Source organism: Serinus canaria, chromosome 2, assembly GCF_022539315.1.
Source record: "Serinus canaria isolate serCan28SL12 chromosome 2, serCan2020, whole genome shotgun sequence".
In the NCBI taxonomy this organism is placed as follows: domain Eukaryota; kingdom Metazoa; phylum Chordata; class Aves; order Passeriformes; family Fringillidae; genus Serinus; species Serinus canaria.
The window spans coordinates 84112256-84131737 of NC_066315.1; positions in this window are offsets into that span (position 1 = coordinate 84112256).

Sequence of the window (19482 nt, forward strand, 5' to 3'; positions counted from 1 at the left end):
AAAATCAATCTTTTGACTCTCTCTCTCTCACACATACACACACAAACCTTAAACAAATCAAAGTAAACAAAACCTCCCCAAACCAAAAAAAAAACAATCAGGGAATCATTGTGAGACAATGGAGAATATTTATCCCACTAATTTTGCTCTTGAATGTCAGATTTATTCAGAAGAATAAAAGTGGGGAGCTCAAGCTCTCTGTCAGTCAGTGACAGATTTACAGAATTCACAGAATAACTAGGCTGGAAGAGACCTTCAAGATCATCAAGTCCAGCCCATGCCCTAACACCTCATCTAAACCATGGCAGCAAGTGCCACCTCCAGTCCTTTTTTAAACACGCACAGGGATGGTGACTACACCACCTTCCTGGGCAGACCATTCCAGAACTTTATAATTCCTTCTGTACAAAACTTTTTTTCTAATATCCAACCTATATTTCCTTTGGCCCAGCTCAAGGCTGTGTCTCTCATTCTGTCAGTCGCTACCTGGAGAAAGAGACCAACCCTTACCTGACTACAATCACCTTCCAGGAAGTTGCAGAGAGTGATAAGGTCACCCCTGAGTCTCCTTTCCTCCACGCTAAACCCCCCCAGCTCCCTCAGTTGTTCCTCACAGGACTTGTGTTCCAACCCCTCACCAGCCTTGTTGCCCCCTGGACGCACTCAAGCATCTCAACGTCCTTCCTACCACCAAGAGGTAGTTTGTCCAGTCTGTGTCTGAGAAACAGGGAATGTGTGTGTATTGTAAATGTGAATTTCCAGTCAGATATTTATAAGAACCTTAATGGTGGGATGCAAATTCACACCAACATGACCCTCCATCACTTCAACAGTCTTTTTGTGAATACCAATACTGTTATAAATATACACAGGGGAAATTTTTAAAGCATAACCTTCCTTACCAAGAGAACTAACACTTTTTCTGTGTACTTGATGTTAGTTTCTGAAGCTTTTTCTTCAGGCAGTAGCACATATTATTTCAATAACTAATCATCTACTTACCTACCTACCTACCTACCTACCCGTAATTTGCAATTACCTTCTTAGAACTTGTATCAGGCAAATTCCTTCTTAGAACTTGTATCAGAACTCTGCCATAATAGTTTTACTGGAGTAAAGACTGTTTATTACTTTTGCCTGTGTGCTCCTGCATGTTTAACAGCATGGCCAGCTAAAGAGAGATAAAGGATATGGATGCTGTGCATGTCCTATGCAGCTATTTCTGAAAATCTGGGCAACACTGTGCAATGCAAGTCTCAATACATTTTGTGTTGGTTCCTCAAATTTGGGACCTCAGTGCACTGTACACTGGCTCTTTTTTCATTTTGAACTATACCTCTGTACCTTCAAAGAACCTTGATATATTTCATTGTCAGGAACCATGGCAAATCAGTAGCTCACTGTAGCAAAAAACCCCTAAGTTGTATGTATATAGTCTGCTTTGCAACCCTCCTTAATGTGATAAAGTGCATCAAGTTTTTCTTGGATTGATGCAATTCACAGCTGAGACCCAAGGACTTTGTTCCTCCAGCTACTTGACTTCTAACCACTAATTGGGATATGAATGAGATTAGATAAAAAAGCTACATAGGGCAATGACTCTTCTTTTTCTCTTTATAGTCAAAAAAGAGATGAAATTTCTCAGTATAAACTTCTCTCTTAAGAACTTACATGTCAAATTTCAAGCTCAGAAGGAATAAAGCACACAAAAAAGGCTGTATACAACAAACATTAGCAAGAATCCAAGGTGTATCCTTAATCAGCATCAGTTGCTTAATCTCATACTGCTTCCATGAAGATGTAATTCCAGCATCCAGAATTCAGTTTGTTCCCAGTTTAAAGCATATCTGCTGGTCTTTGGAGGGCTTCATGAGATCAGATCTATTTCCCAGACATCAGTTCTCACAGTGACTGCAAGATCCCGGCAATAATGTTTTCTCACTAGAACCAATAAATTTGCTGTGCTGCAGCAAGAGGTTTGTGAATATGGATCACAGAATTTGCACAGGTGCTTGGCTGAGAAATGACCTTTTATTGCTTTCAGCACTAAATACAAAATTCATTTCTTTCAGCTGACACTAAATACAAAATTCATTTCTTTCAGCTGAGCTTTCTTCCATCAATTCTTCACACATGTAAATCTAATAACCCCTACCCCTTAGCTCCAAAAAGAATCAATCTTTCTCTCCCAAAGGATATAAAATAAAAAGGACTGTTCATTTCTGTTTTAAAATATTAGGAAGGTTTTACAGGGATCAGGGCTCAAAAAGCATGAAGATTAAAAGAAAAAAAATACACTGAAGCAAAGGCTAGAATCATCCACAGAATTCAGATGGAACTTTATGTTTTCATAATGAAAACCAGAAAAAAACCATGGTTGACAACTATTCAGTGATTTTTATTTGTTCCTTTTCATTTTTTTCAGTAGTCATCTGACTTTTCTAGTCCCATTTTATAGATACACAATACAATGTGATACATGAGGGAAATTAAGTGGTTTAATATCTGGAAACCTGTTAGCTCACACTTGACCAAAAGTCCAGTAAAATTAAAACAAAACTTATTCCAAAATGCAAAGCCTATTTCTCACTCTCCTAATTGGTTATTTCAGGACAATACAGAATCTTGTGGGTCTGAATATGTGCTAGACACATGAAAAAAGTCAGAAAGAGTGTTCACAGAGTTCAATTTGAAAAAAAAATATTAAAAATGTTTCCATCAAGATGACATAACTGGGAAATTTATCCTAAATTCCGTGTACAAGCTACATCACACTTTTCTCTCTGAGGTCTTTTTCCCTCTTTTGGATTCACTTGCCCAAAGCACCCATTTTTGTATGGCAGCTTTCCTTGGATGAAAAGGCATGATTGTTTTCCTATGGGTGTCCTAATTTCTCTTTCAAAGTACATTCTGAGGCTACAAAACTGCATATCTAGTAAACATAAGGCAATCTATAGAAAGTATAAGGAGAGGGTCTTCCTTTGTTAGTGTATCTGAAACTAATGGAGAGAAACCATCAAAAATTTTTGACAGATGGCTGGTGATACCAGGTGACTCTGGGATTTTACTAACTCCTGCAGCCACTATATAATTTGTCATTGCTAAAATTGACTGTTAGGAGATTGACCCTTAATTTAAAAAAATTATCTTGTCTTTGGATAGAATTTACAGTAAAAAAAAACTGTAAGGTCACATTTTTTCTTAAGTTTTTGAGGATAATAATAATTCAGAGACCAGTTAACTTCATTTTCATGTTAGCTTATTTGCATATTCCCCACCCATTCCATGTTAAAAATACCCCCAGTGCCAGAAAAGAAAAGCAAATGACAGACATGCAGAAAAAGTCACCTCTGCAGTGTTAATTCAGTGTTGTGTTTTATTACTTGGCCAATCCTTGCACATGACCCCAGTTTTCCTCTGTAAAAGAATGGATTACATTCAGGAAAATAATGAGGTGCTCAAATTTTTTCTCTTCTTTTTCTGTAAACTATGGCTTTAGGTCTTGTTTGCACTGCATTATTCAAACTCTCCTTTGAAGCCATTTGTTTAGACTTCTCTGTGGTGCCTATGACTATATTTCATGAATGGCAATGCCTTTAGTTTTACAACTGCCTATGAAGTATGACTGCAATACTATCCTCATTTTACACTGGGTAGCTAAAGCACCAAGATTGAGAACCACTGATTTGGGGAACTCACTGTCTGGGATGACTCTGACTTGATTGTTCTGCCTGCTTACCCTTCTTGGATCTCACCTCCCAAAGGCTGCAGCCTCCACATCAGTCCATCAACACCAGCTGCTTTGCCATTTGGGGAGCTCCTACCACCAAGTATCAAAAGCAGGTCTTACAGAAATGGGAAAGGTCATTAGTCAGCGCTGTAAAAAATGTATTTTAAGCAGCTTGCCTAGCATCAGGCAAAAATTCTGCAGCACTATCAGGGACAGAAATAGAAATCAGCTTTTCAATGACCTCATCAGGAGGTAACCTTTGTAGCCTTTCTTCATGCATGGTACAAGTTCCAGCTTCTGTAAGACAGAGGCAGGGGGCCCTGAGGAAGTAGCCTCCCTCATGCTCCAAGGCATTTCATTCCCAATTTCCAGACTGCCCTCTCTGAGATTGAAGTTGGGTCCTGTGGTATCAAAGAGTGCAGAGATGTGTCATTAGGTGCATAATGGGACCTATGCTGGAACAGACCAAAGGTCACTCAGTTTCATGTCTAACATTGGTTAATAGAGGTTACTTAAAGGAAAACTGTAACAAAACGTTGAAATAAGGACTGACATAACTTTCTACCTTGCAAAAATAAGAAGCTTAAGGTTTCTCTCGCTCATACTCTTTTTTTCCCTTTTATTCAACGCAGAAGTTGCATCCATGCTAGTGTATTTAAGAGCCACCAATGAACATTCATAAAATAGAGCTGCCTAATTAATTTATAAACAGTTTTGTTTCCTGAACAATATATCTTACAACAAAAACATTCATAACTATAAAATGTATTCATCCAAAATAGCCTACAGACCTGTTTAGCACATTGTCCTTGTGGAGCAGAACTGAACATTTGAAACCCTTGGGTTCAGAAGAGAAATTATCCTGAGTCCTGCACATTAAAGGATGAGTGCATTAACCCAAATGTGCAAATCAAGATAGTGATTGCCATGTGTAACCTAAGACAGTGAATGTGTCAGGTAAGATGCTTGAATGTATAGACTGTTCTGGCACTGCGACTGCTGTTACAAGGGGGAGTTTCTCTGATATACACTGTCTACAGGAATAACTCTTGATTGTCTTTTACAGTTCCCAGATAATACAAACACAAGGTCCCAGATAATACAAACACAAAGTGTTCACAAATATTTCAGGGGCATTATAGACTTGAAAGCAGATGATACCAAGAAAGCTTTACTGATATTGTTTAATACACCTGAATGCCCAGTACGAATAGTCCTGCCTACTTCCTCCCCTTGTACAGAAATTTCATGGCCATTTTAATACTAAAGAATGGCTGATATTGTCTCTGAAACAAAACTGGAAGATGTTAAAAATGATTTTATAGTAATATGTATTTTTTCAATCTCCTCTGCAGATACACTAGATACCATTTCACCATATGATGAAATGTAGAGAGCTTTGCCTAAATTTCTTTTATGGAGTCCATGGAGGTTGCTAAAACACCAAACTCCAAATAAATTAGGCATATTCAACTCATATGATTAGAAAGGTTCTGCTACATAACCTTGAAACAATTATATCTTGCCAGTAGATCACAGTAGTAGCCGTACACCAAAACCATACAGGTATCAATTAAATGAATGACAAATCAAGGAAATTATAAATGCCTGACCTTTGTCAGGTAGCCATAAAATGGAAGAGCAATTATACATTACCCCCAAAAGCTTTGTTTTAAAATTTCAGACACGGTTCAGTCCACTGTAATTATCCTGACTTATAAGCAGTAAAATGATTAGTGGGACAACTTAGGGAATCAGAATCTATGAGAGAAATTATGCAGTTTAGGGAGAATTTCTCAAGTTATAATTTACTAAATATTGTTGTAGATTCCTCGTGTCAAGCTGCAATAAAAGGAAGATGTTACTAAATTAATTTATACTGGTTTATTAACTCATAGAGAATAACTAATTGTACTTTTATGCAACGCAAATCCAATATTTTAAGCCAGATACCTGAGGTTAGACATTCAAAGTCTCACAGTAGCAGCTCTTGTGCAGATCTTTAGCCTATGCATGGATTTAAATGGCTGAAAGCAGACAGCAACATTTGAATATTGCTTTGTCACAACACTGCTGTACTGATTCAACAATTAATACAGTCTGTTACTTCATTCTAATTGGCCCCTGTCTATCTGACATACTTGCTAAAAGATTTGTTCTCTGAAAAATGAAAGAATGGATGAAAAATGAAAACTGGGCTGTATGTGGGTTATTATAAACACTGCCCAAGAGTAGACAAGCATAGTGAGTAGTTATTTATTTGAGTGGCACATATTTACTTGAGAGTGCTGGACATTCTTCAATAATGCATATCACCTCAAGCTAGGAAAATGTGCCTAGCTAAAGGCAGGGAGGCAAATGATGCTGTGTAAGCTTTTTCTTCCTTTCTTCAGTCCTTTATTTGCAGTGGGGAGGGGGGCAGAGAGAGGTGGGTAGAAAGAATTTATAAGAAAAGGCTTGGTATGCTACATTTGCTGTCTGGACTTGCTCCTACTGTTTGCCTTTAAAGCGGTCTTACATGGCTGTTGCTCTAAGAATAAATAAATAAAAATAAGTTTTAAAAGGCCACATTTTCAAAGAACTTGTTTTGTGAAAGGCCTTGACAGATTTTTAGAGCTACTATGGAAAAGCAGCAGGAAAAAAAATCACACCTGCACCCCAGATTTAAAGAGAATCCAACCCAAATTATAGTTAATAGCTGAAAAGGTCAGTTTTGTTCTTTTTTCTTTTTTTTTTTTTTTTTGGCATCCATTTTCCTGTTCATTATCCTTCCAAAGTTTTGAAGGAAAAAGTTCCTGGTAAAAATATTTTTTAAATCCTGCAGATAATTGTGTGTCCCAGTGCATTTTTAATAGTAAGACTCTACAAGATACAAACTGAAGCAACTCACTGAAGCTTACAGGCCTGAGGCTATCACTTAAGGTTTTTCATGTTGTTCCTCTGACATATGGCATTCCCAGAAAGGGCAGTACCATGCCAGAAAACCTCAGTTAGACCCTGACATTACAACATCACTCTCAGAGGAACTGGGCACAAAAACTAATGACACAGTGCTACAGCAAGCAGGCCATTTTAGTGAGGGACCACTGACAAGTTAACATCTTCAACTCAAATCTGGTTAAAGGACTTGTAATTCTATTCAGGAGTCCCAATGCAGGGAGGTCAATGCCAGAACAAGGATCAGGGCTGAGCTCCTCTGAATTTATGCCTGACAGGATTTAACCAGCTGGCTAGACTGTAGGGTTTTGTCAAAACATTATAAAACTTAATTTTGACATGTAGATAGTTCACTGGGGGGAAGAAATTCCCATTCTTGGTTGGTTGGTGTTTCCTCATACTTGCTGGGCATTTCAGATCAATTTAGGAAAGAATAACTCTGGGGTGGAGGCTGGCCCTTTATTTTCTTTGTTGTTCAGTGATAGATCAAAAAATCTGTATGATTTCACAAAAGCCTTCACTAGTCCCAGTGTTAAAGTCACCCTGCTCTCTGCTCTCCATCCTTCCTGTGAGCTGCTGGTGGAAGGCATTTCTCTGCAAGCACCATTCTGTGGTTTTCCAGGACAAGGATGGAGCCATCTTTTTTCCTAAAGCAAAGGTAGCTGTTGCTGCTGGGCAACTTTTAACTTCCTTATTGCTCTTCACAGTACCTGCAGAAGTGAGACCGGTGTGTTCCGAAGAAAAGTACATATTTCTTTTTTTTGTGCTTTCACCGTCCTTTACAATTTACTAAATGCTCCCCGGGGGTCAACTTGTGTAGCAGTGCTGTGCATTATGAGGTAACTGCTGTGGCAGTACTTACACCAGCCCTGGAGAGAATTGCACCTGAAACGCTCCCTTTGGTTTTATAGTACAGAGCTGTGCCCTCTGCAATGCCTCCAACTTTACAGTACAAAGAGCTAGAATGACTCACTGTCCTACTTCAGATTCAAGAGAAAGCAGACTTTTGCCTTGCTATTAAGGAAAGAGAAAAAAAAATAAAAAGCTTTTAGGCATCTCCTGTTTCAGCTGTAAAGATGTGGCAGGCAATGTAAATTGAGCATTCTTGGCAGGTAGCTTCTTCCTAATGTTTATGGGTCAGGTTGTCAGACATGAACAGCAGGGTCAGCCAACTTCTTTCCTACAATAAGTGACACACATTTTTTCTTGTAGAGATCTAAGGGATTTTGTGCTCTGGCCACCTTTTCCCTGTTTTGTTTACCAAGCAAAATACTAAATGAACTTTTAAATTATATTTTAAATTAACTTTGACCAGGTGGGTGTGCAAATGCAAAAGACATTTTATTTTTTTCTTCTTTAGGTACTGTGACAATAATTCATATTTTCTTAGCATTACTTTGTAATAGCACAAACCAGACACCACCAAATTTATTTACTGCTTGTGTATGTGATTGAAAACAATTAATTAAAAGTATTCGGTGGGTGGGAGTTTCTGAGGAGCCTGTATAACTGTGTGAAATCAAAGTTCATTTCTTTCCTCCAGCTAGAAACTTTTTCTTCAGCTTCTTCTGAAATTGTAGAATCAGGCTATTAGGAGTGCAAGTCATGCCTAGAATTCATGGTGAAACACCAATGATATGACATCTCTCCTGGCACCAGGAGGCAAAGCTTTTTAAAGTTTAAAGAGGTAACTTTTTCATCCAAAACTCTACCAAAATCTTCCTCAGGAAAAGAATTATTATTTTTTAGTCTAAGAGAGATGTCAGGTAGTATCACTTGATTTCAGCAACAGAAGAATAATTTTCCCAAAGCTTTCCTCTGTTACGAAATCTTAATATCATGAATTTGTGGAAAGATCCAACATTATTCTCAGAAAATATTTTTTCCATAAGGACTTTTTTTTCTTTTTTAAAGATTTCTGTATCTGTCTTCCATCTAATGTTTTTTCATGCCTTTAAGTGAATATATTAGCATAGATAAATGTTAATGCCTTTCTCTTGGACATTTATTTTATGGAAGAATGGACAGGACCATGGAACTCTTATGAGTGCATTGGTTACCGAAGCATATGCGCCTAGTGCCGAAATGGCACCTTGGAATATCCTAACTCGTGTCCAGCTGCACTCTCAAACAGATTTAGAATCACCTGCTCTGTCGTGAAACTGCCAACCTTATGCCAACACCTGGAATACTCGAGGAAACCTGGTAACACCAGTAGACACCTTTGGGATATGCAGCTGCATTGCTCTCCTGTTTCAAAGAAGTGTTAAAGACCCAAGAACTGCCAGAAAAAATGACTGAAGAGTTGTTACTTTCATAACCCTTGTACCTGGAGTGCAATGGCAGAAACAAGGATGAAGCTCAAAACACCTTCTCGTTGTCCTTTTAAAATCCGTCTCACGTAGTCGGAGGAAAGCCCACTGCAACACAAGCTAGCTCCCAGAATTAGAGAATTATCTTGGACAGACATCTTTTCACTCTTCCAAATGCTGTATTAATTAAATTCTCTTGTAATCTTCTGGAGTGGCAGCAAAAAGCTGCTGTTGTGGCAACCCTAGAGCTGTCCCTCATGAACAGGCTGATGCTGAAAAATTCAGTTTAGAATAGCTTCTTCTAATAGCTCAGATACTTGGCTTTAACTGGTATTGCAGTTTTCAGAGTAATTGTAACATTTTATTTGTATGACTACAGAGAAAAATATAAATATTTCAACAGAGGGAAGGAGCCAGTTTCCATTTAGATCAATTAATGTTCTCAGGTTATTTTTCTGAAATTTTAACAAGCCCTTAATAAATACAGTTTTATTTTACTTAAATGGAATATGGAATGGTAGTTTTCTATAGAGGGTAAAAGTGGTCTTTTTTTGTTAAAATGCCTGTATCTGCAGTTTTTTTTAAATTTCAACAGATGCATTAGCTTCAGATTTCTATTTTGTACTTAATGTCTTAATATGATATTAAAATCCCAACTCTGGTTTCTCATTTTGCTGAACTTTACTAGCATAATTATTCTTCAGTCTTCCTTTAATTATATGCCCCACCATGTGTTACTTTTCAACGTCCTAAGTGGTACAACCTTACCTCTAGAAATATTAAACAATGAAAGGCAAGACTCTTTTGTTTGGTTACACAGCATGCTGTGTCTGAATTCAGTCTCCTCTCATAAATCTGCCCTCCCATCTCCTGAATTATATCCTTTACAAGGTTTCAAAGAAGAGCACTTACAGTCATACTTGCTCTAAAATGTTAGGGTTTGTGTGTGTTTTTTTGTATTTCCTGTGTCCTAGACATGCCCCAGTTTTTCAGAAACGTACTTAGAAATTAAAAAAAAAAAAAAAAAAAAGAAATAGAAGAATGAAAGAAAAAAGCCTAAAGAAAGACTCTACTTTTCAGAAGTTTTATTACAGGTAATTTTTTCTTACCCTCTCAAAATGACAAGCTAGGAATCAAGGTGAAAAATAAAGCATTCAAAAAACTACTTATCTGCAAATGGTATTTCTTAGATAGCTAATATTGTGTTTACCTGCAAGAATGGAAATACTTAAGAATAAAACAAACAAACAAAAAAAAATCCAAAAACAAAACCAAAAAAACAGTGATTAAAAAGATAACAAAGGTCTTGATCCAGTTAAATTGAATCATAGAATCACAGAATCAATTAGGTTGGAAAAGAACTCTATGATCATTGAGTTTAACTTAAGGGCTGACACGTTCAACTAAACAATGGTAGTAAGTGACATGTCCAGTCTTTCCTTAAACACCTCCAGTCTACCCAAAGTAGAATGAGAGTTCTACACAAGACTTTTACATCCCCAAAGTTTATTCATTATAATCCAAAACCACAGTACCTTCTGACCACACAAGTGTTACACTTACTGACAGTTTGACTAACCAACCCAGTAATGCTATTTTTAAATAAGAGTGGTTTTTCCTGAGAATAATTTTAAAGAGTTTTATTTTAGAAAACATATTGACAATGTCCAAGTAAGTGAGACAAATGGAATTTTTATATAGTCAACACTCTTCTATATCATCCAGAGAAGTTCTGAACCCTAGGCTACTGAAGTCAAAAAATGTCTCCCATTAGTTAAATCGGCTTTTTTGTCAAACTGAAAATGAGGAGATATTAGGAATGTCACAAAGACAGAAAGCTATTTTAATAGATTAGCCCAAATAAAAGTTTATTTTGCTTTAGTTTGTGGCTTATTTTCTTTCACAATATTCCAAGTCATAATTCTAAAACATAACCTCCCAAAAAACAAACAAAAAAAGAAAACCAACCAACCAAAAAATAAAAGCTCAAATTAAATCTTATTGATAAATCATCCTGGAAAACAAAGTAACCTGTCAATCATTTCCAATCAACAAATCCTAACATTTAATCACAAGCATATTCACACTTCAACATGGATCCACTTCTGTCTTTAAGCTTCTAATTAATAATTGTGTTGTCAAAATGCAGAATCATGAATAGTCCTTAAGGCTTTTCCTGTACAGAAGATGATGAATACTTGTACTTAGCCAATCAAAAGTTCATGCAGTTGTTAAAGAATATTTGTCTTTAAAGTAGATTCATTTAATTATAAAATTATTGTGGTTGGAAAAAGCCTTTAAGAACATCGAGTCCAACCATTAATCCAGTCCAGCCTAGTCTACTAAACCATGCCCCCAAGTAGGTTCAAACATTCAAAACATTCATGGCTTTTTTTCCATTTTAACTATGATTTTGAATGGTAAAGAAGGTGAATATCTAATTAATGGTTATTGGAAAAGGCACTTCTCTCTAGGCTGTTCCATGGGTCTTACTCAGTACAATGGATTTATTGTACCAGGGTGGAGACCATGGGGCAAATCACATCACCCATACAGATACTACATATCAAGGATGTATTTTTCTTTACAGAGTGTAGATGCATGAAAAAACAGTGGAACAAATTCTTCCGATAATGTAGAGAGAGAGAGAGATAGAGAGAGAGAGAGAGAGAGAGAGAGAGAGAGAGAGAGAGAGAGAGAGGAAAAAGAGATTGTTTCTACAGTGGGTATGTCTGGACAGTTTCTTTCTGCTAAAGCTCAGATGAAAATTAGTCTTGGATGGGTTTCTGCTTACCAGCTACCTTTGAAAGAAAAGCTTTCCCATTTTTCAATGATCTCTGGAACTTCCAGTTCCCTTTTGGCTTCTCTGCCCTGCATTGTGAAGGACCTCCCAGTTATCAAATTTACTTGAAAACTATTGTCTCATAGGCAGACAAATGCAGTAAAATAATGCCTGAAGACAAATGCTGACACTTGCTTTTTGCCTCTCCAAAAATGCCTGTCACAGGCTGAAACTGCTATGGTAGCTGTTTCGTGGATCTATATAAAAATTAAAGCAAAGGAAATACCTGCAGTTAAAATGATGAAAGTGAATTTATTTACTGATAAAAATTGAATAATTTGGTATGCAAATTTATGAAACTTTGCCAGTGTTTTTCATTCTTTCCTCTCTGAAGGTTTCCAATGTGTTGAAAAGGCATTATAGTAGGCATTTTGCATTGTCATTGGCCTACCTCAAAGGGATATGCAATATCCATTGTTGACAAAGCAGCCTATTTTATTTTGAAATTCTTATATTTGTTCTCATCACCAGCATAATGAAAGATTACAGTTTTATTAAATCAGAGCTCTCTCCCTTTTCAAGCTAAAGGTACTTCACTACATTAGTTTATGAAGAATGCTATTTTTTGTTTGCTGTTTTCAGAATTTAAAAAAAATGCATAAAGGTATTAGGGAAATAGCTAAAAGGAATGTAATTCCTTAGCTGAAAAGATTTGTACATGCCTCATGTTTTCCTGGACAAATAATCAGGAATAGCAATCTTGTCCTAGCTGATCACAGACAGATAATGATTAAATGGTACTCTTCACAGACCGCCTTGTTATGGAGTTGCACTGACTATCTCAGTTTCCAGTTTCCCAGTTTGTTGGGAAAAGCTGCAGTAATCTCTTCCTATCCTACTTTCTCCTTCCTTAAAGAACGGTCCACAAGGGGGCTAGGCATAGCATAGACTAAAAACACAAAAAAAAATTCCTTAAAAATTTAATGAAGACAGCAATGTCATAATTTAATCTCGATATGGACTGGGATTTTTCTGAAATGCAACATTTATAGTAGATAGAAATTCGTTAGACTGTAATATGGTTACATTTGTATAACTTGGGGATGATAGTAAAGCTTAACTAACACTTGAAAATAACAACGTAGCAAAAATGAACACAGAGCAGCAATGTTCATAAAGACTTATTTGACTAAGATTTTGTTCCAAAACCAAGCAATCAGATAACAGATACTATGAAACAATAGAAGTATTTTCAAGTCCTAAATAAGGAGCCTGTCTTACAAGAAAACAGTTTTTCCCTAAGGCTACTCTCTACCTTCATGATTTATTGTAAACCTTCAAAATTGGAAGAAAACAATAATAACAAACAAACAAAAACAACAAAAAAACAAATCAAAACAAAACCACCAAAAAAAAAACCAAAAGAAAACCAAATAACCCACCCAAAACAACAAAGCCACCAAAAAACCAATAACCCAAATACAACATCTACTCTGCTTTCTTTGCTGCTTTTTCAGTGTGCACCTGTACCCAACATGCCCGTGCTAGTGAAGACAGAAAAAAGGGAAACTGACAACGTGAAAAATATAAATCCCCAAGGATTTATCCATTTGCTACTCCTTTAAGGAAGCTAAATATGCAATTTGAGCCCTAAGACAACACTTTTTCCTTCATCAAACTGACAGGTTGTCCTAGGGTGACTTTATGATGGTTGTAAGTTTGCAATTTTCCAACAAATTAAAAAAATTGTAAATCTGTAAATTTCCTCCCAAATTTGCTCTAAACCAGGACACAGGTCTTAAGGAATCAAGCAAAATTTGTAGCCAACTCTATACACAAAAGAAAATAGACAGAATGTTGTTTGCTTTAGCAATGTTCTAAGAAGGAAATGAATTTTTCTATCTGGCCAGCACGATAGTTCTCTCCAGCTCTTCCCATTGTTTTGGACATGGTGACCACATCCCTCACCAACAGCTCTCTAAATAGAATGGACAAAACAGCCCAGTTACTGTCCTGCTCTTCAATGTGCCTTCCTTTCAAGAAACACCCCCAACTTCTGTCTTGTTTGGGATACACCCTCAGGGATACGAAGAGCTAAAAAAGGAGGAAATCAAACTGAAACATCAGTGAAGGTTGAATTCAGAAAAAATGCAGTTAATACACATAATTCAGGGACTATAAAACCCTACCCTAACATTTCTACATCTATTTTTTTTTTTTGTTTGGTTTGCCAAAAAAGTTCTAATCATATGATTCTAAACAACTTAGGAACTCCAGGTATCATTCTTAAGTCAAAATGCATGCATCAAATCACAAAGATACTTTTTACATTATTTTGGGTAATATACTGCCAGGATCCAACCTGGCAAAAAAAAAAAAAAGTTGTAAAAAAATAGGAGGTTCATAAGAAGAGTAATACAGCATCAAGGTTTTATGTATAAATGCTTAGTTTCACATGTTTTCTGAAAACTCAGGGTACAGACTATGCTTAAAACAGCTTTTTTTGGTTTGGTTTTTTTTTGTTTGTTTGTTTTTTTTTTGTTTGTTTTTTTTTTTTTTTTTTTTTTTTTTTTTTTGTTTTTGTTTTTTTGGTTTTTTTTTTCTTTTTTGCTTTTCTCTTATAAAAGCTAAGAAAAACCAGAAAAAAACATTTGGATTGATGCCTGAAGTCTCATTTTAAGGTTCTGTGAGCTTTTCTCCCAGCTGCCTAATGGTAGAGAGACAATGGTAGAGAGAGAGCTATAAAATGTTCTACTATACGTAAAAAGCTGTACTGAAAGATCATTTTTAAAGTTTCAAATCAAGTACTCAAGAGACAGCAAAGCAAGAATTAACTCCCTCCATTCATATCCAAAAGCAATGTAGTCTTTAAATATACCATGACACAGGGATTTTTTTCTAGATCCTCCCCCCACCTCATTATGGGCATGTGAAAAATGGAATTAAATTAATCAGCAGGTCTTCAACATTTGACTTATTTTTATTTTTCAGTGTGTGTCCCTAGGCCTCAGCCAAGCACACCACTCAAACACTGAGCTGAAGACAGAATTATTCATTCCCTTCTGGGCCTCCCTATGGTGCTCATCATGCAGAGCTCTGAGAGCTTCCTGAAGGTTAATTTATCTTAACAAAACCTCTCTGAAGTGACAAGGTAATATATTCCACTTTACACACAGGCAGGAGAGACACACAGACAACAGCTAGTGCTGAACTACCCAGGGCCCAAGTTGTGGGATTTTGTCACATTTTATAATAATATGCATCTTCAATCATGACATCCTTTCACTTTAATTGCAACTGTGACTGCTCAGTGCTTCTTCATGTGAGCCATCAGGGTCCTGAGTCCTGAGGTGGGCATTCAGAAAGGAGAAGCACACTGTTATTGACTCCATGTGAAACATCTGATATAAGGGACTGTGGAGAATCCCCCAGGAATTCTGATGGTCAGAGACAGACTCTGCTTCTAGGCAGAACTTAACTGACCTGAGAGGAAGGCATTCATTCTCTTCCAACACATGTAAAGTTTAAGTACCACATATGACAGCATCCTTTACTTTCCAGGCCTTAGCAAGAATCCATTCTTAGACTAGCAGAAATTTGTCTAATGAGTGAAACAGGAATCCAGGTTAAAAATAGGAGGGATTCACCTGAAGTAGATCATAATTGTCTGGAATGAAAGGAATGGATTAAGATAACCGACAAACTTCATTATATTTTCGAACTTTCAACCCTTTCACTGATGCCTCATTTTGTTGTAGAATCTTTCTTTTCTCTCACCTTTCTCCTGTTTCTCCAGATACTAATTGCAGGAGGGGGGGTAGGTTGTGCAGCTAGTTCCTTTGCACGTCTGTTCACTCTGTGAAAATGTCATTTATGGGCTAAGTCAGCATTCAAGGCTCTGAGGAATTTAGGCACCATGAATGAATGCAGATTCTAAGGGATGTGAGCTGCTATAAAGCATATGCAATCCATTTTTTATTTACATTTTTGATAATGGCCAAATGTGCAGGAATTTTCACAAGAGTGAAATGTCCAAATATGAATGATAACTCTGTAAAATATCATGTTTCTGATTTGAGGAGGAAGAGTGTGAGAGTATTTAAAATAAAAGATCTTTAAAGTAAAATAGAACTAATTTCTAACATTTTTATAATCTTCTCTTCCACTGCTGGTTTCACAGATAGTTGATATACATTTGAATAAGAGGAGAAAACACAGGGGAACAATCACCACTTGAAACCCTGAAAGGCAAAGCCAGCATAGAAACATTTCAACCCAAATGTATAGCTTCACAAAGAACAGAACTCCAAACTATGAGTATGGCTTGTGTTTATATAGAACAGTAATCAGAACAAGCAGTCTCATGAAAGTAACAAAAAGCATCACTTGGCAAGTGTTCTTCAAACAGGCAATTGTCTCAAATGCTACTAGTTTTGAAGGATTCTACACTTATTCTCAGTCATGAGTAAGGTTATGATGTTGCTTACATCATGAAATAGCAGTCAATAGCAATAAATTTCAGGGACCCCACAGTGACATCATATACAAATGTGAAAAATTCTTGTACCCAAAGAACTGACACAAAAATTTGTTTAGATTTTCTCTCTTTAAAGATCACAAATTCTCTGAGAATAGACAAGGTTCTCATTGGATTGGGTACTAATAATTATATGTGTGTGTTATCTCCTTTAACTGCATAAATATGCAATTGTGTAAGTCCTGATGCTCTCAGGTTTGATAGTCAACCCTGCACAAGATGTTTTCCAAATTATTACCAAAATATTTACTACTGCGTTAGGGTGCTACTTCTGATATATAGTTACATACTGTTGAAAAGAAACAAGAGTGACATGCTGGGAGACCCTCATATGAGCACTTGGGTTTACAAAACCAAAGAGCAATCCCCAGTGAGGAGGACCAGCCTCCATCTCAACTTCTATAAGTCCCAAATTTCATCAGACAATAAAATATTTGCCTGGAAACTGTAAAGAAATCATTGAAGTAATGATGGAAGAGCTGAAAATATCAGTCAACACAAAAATAATTAAAAAGACTCCTTTTTTTTTTTTTTTTCTTTTTTAATTTAGCTTGTTGGAGAGCAACACAGTCATGGTCTGAAACATCAGCTGATCAGTTTCCTGCAGGGCAAAGCAGCCCATATCATTCCATGTCTTTATGGGACCAAAGCACTTCAACCTTGCTGCTGATTAGACAAACACTAACTTTCATTTCTAAGCTTTATTGATCTTGGAATCTCCACCTCCATAATCACTTTTTCCTTAAGAGTTAGAACAGATGCATAGACCTGGGATCTGTAATCTGGGCAGAGTGACCAACATGCCGAGCCATTAATGATTTTGATCTGGAACATGTGTTCCAGTAGTAATAAGATACAGAAGAGATCTACATAATTCATCTCCAAGGCATCATAAATGGGTCTTCCATTTTTACATTTCATTCTCATGTTTGAAAAGTAATTCCACTGTGCATGGACATTTTATTTCTGACCTGGGGGGATGTCCTGTGATGTCTCATTTGTTTCCCCCCATCATTGAGAGGGAGGAAAAAGGCATCAGGAAGCTCACACAAACCATACCATCCATGTTATAGAGCACAACTGGTACTTCTCACTTAAGTTAGACTACATTAAAAGTCTTTCTACAGCACAAAAGGCAGATATTTCACACAAGGTAGCTAGACAAATTCACTGCCCAGATTCATACAGCATGGTTGAATGTGGAGAAGTCACACCCATCAGGATGAATTTTAACACTGATAATGCAGGGCGGATTATTTCTGCTTTCTGTTTAAAGTATTTCATAGAATCATATGGCTTGTTGCAGCACATGAATAAAATAAAAATAACAAACATGGAACCAAGTTGAAGGATTCTTTCCATTAAATCCATTTCCTAATGCATCCTATGTTCTGATATTTTAATAACCATATATAATATTTTGTATGTCCTTGGGACATTAATTAAGGATTTCATTAGTTCCATTGACTACAAGTTATTTTGGAGAATTATTCTTCCTTTTAAATTAAAAATTGATAAAATTAAATTTACCTATCAAATGTCTTGGATTGGAAGAAGCAAATAAAAGAGAAAAAAATGACCTTTTTTTGTTTTTTGCTCTCCTTCTAAACCAGGTGATACTGCTTAGATTCTTTTTCCTCCTGTCTAATTTACATTTAACTTGGCTGCTGATAATATGTCTCTAATTTGTAATTTCAACTGATTACTGATGACGTACATGGGTTTGAAGTGAATCCTATAATCAGCCTTCATTTTCAGGAGTGACTTAGGATTTTGGCTACCCATCTGAAAAGGAACTGAGTTCTTTTATAGAAATTATTGAAACATTCACCATCTGAACCTGTAAAGATCTCTACAGTGTTTATTTAATCATTGAATAACTGACAAACCTTGATTATTTCAGATAATTTAGGTCTACCACCTTTAAAGAGTGGTGCTTCTCTTTTGTTTAACAGACTTTTGTTTTTAATATAACCATCATGACCTCCTTTAAAGTAACTGAATCTCTGTGCTAATAGGAAATAGTTCAAGTAACACATTTGTTTTCCCATTTGGGAAATCATTTTAATAATTTAAATTATATTTGATTTATTGTATTAATTTTTTACTCAGAATTATTGCTAAGCTTAAGTTATGACATGAGTGGAAGAGGCTATTGCCATGGAGAAATGGCTTCCTTATTTTCATAAATAAAAATGGGAACTCATGCAATTATGAAAAAGAAAAAGCTAAAATTTAGACAAAAAGATTGTTCTCCAATCAGATATCATTAGTCCTGTGAAAGAGATCTCTGCAGCTATGTCAGATGTTTTGTATGCATGCAATAATTTGGCTAGTGCAGTGAGTAAGGTGAAAGTTGCATTTTGTGCCATTGTGCAACTGCTGCACTCCCATTGCCAGGAATGACAGAACCTGTCCTGTTCCAGAAAAACATACTGCCCGTGCAGATAAAATTCTCTTAATTTGGTACCTTCTTGTAGCTTTTTTTAGTTTGTGATTAGCAGTTAAGTTCAGCTATTTGGCTGTCTGAGTGATTATCAGGTGCTCTTTTCAGTTTCTATTTAATCTTTGTCTCAGCCTTCAGAAGGTATTTGGTGATTGCTTAGTGCAACAAGCACTTTCTAGATGGCTTCTTACTGCAAGCAGCAGGGCAATTTTAGCCAGAGAACTTCTCTCAGTGCAGATGTGTTTCAGGGTGTTTTGAATACTTAATACAGTCAAGGTTAGTCTCTTATCTGAATATTATTAATATACATAGGCAGAAAACAGGAACAAGGAAGAAAAGATTCACTGCAGGAGGAAGCATTCTTTAATATACTGTAAGCACCTTCTCTGGTGTACATAAATATATACATTAATGTGAGTAATCTGTAAGATATGAAAATCCATTTTTATTTAGTTAAATGTTTTCTGTAGAAACGTGTATAAAGCAACCTAAGCCCACTCTAAGTATCATGCTCTTTATCTGCCTTTGAAGACAAAATGAAGTCATTTTAATGTAAGATGCTAGAAGCATAGTTATTTGGAGCAGGCATTAGCAAGTGCGACAGGGTTACTGAGTAACTATTTTCCCCTCAGATCCTGTAAGAGGGAAAGAAAAAGAAGAAAACAGAAACAGCTTAACTCACCAAAAATCAAACCACTGCATTGCCCTCTTAGCCACTGAGTGTTTTGGGGTGAAAGA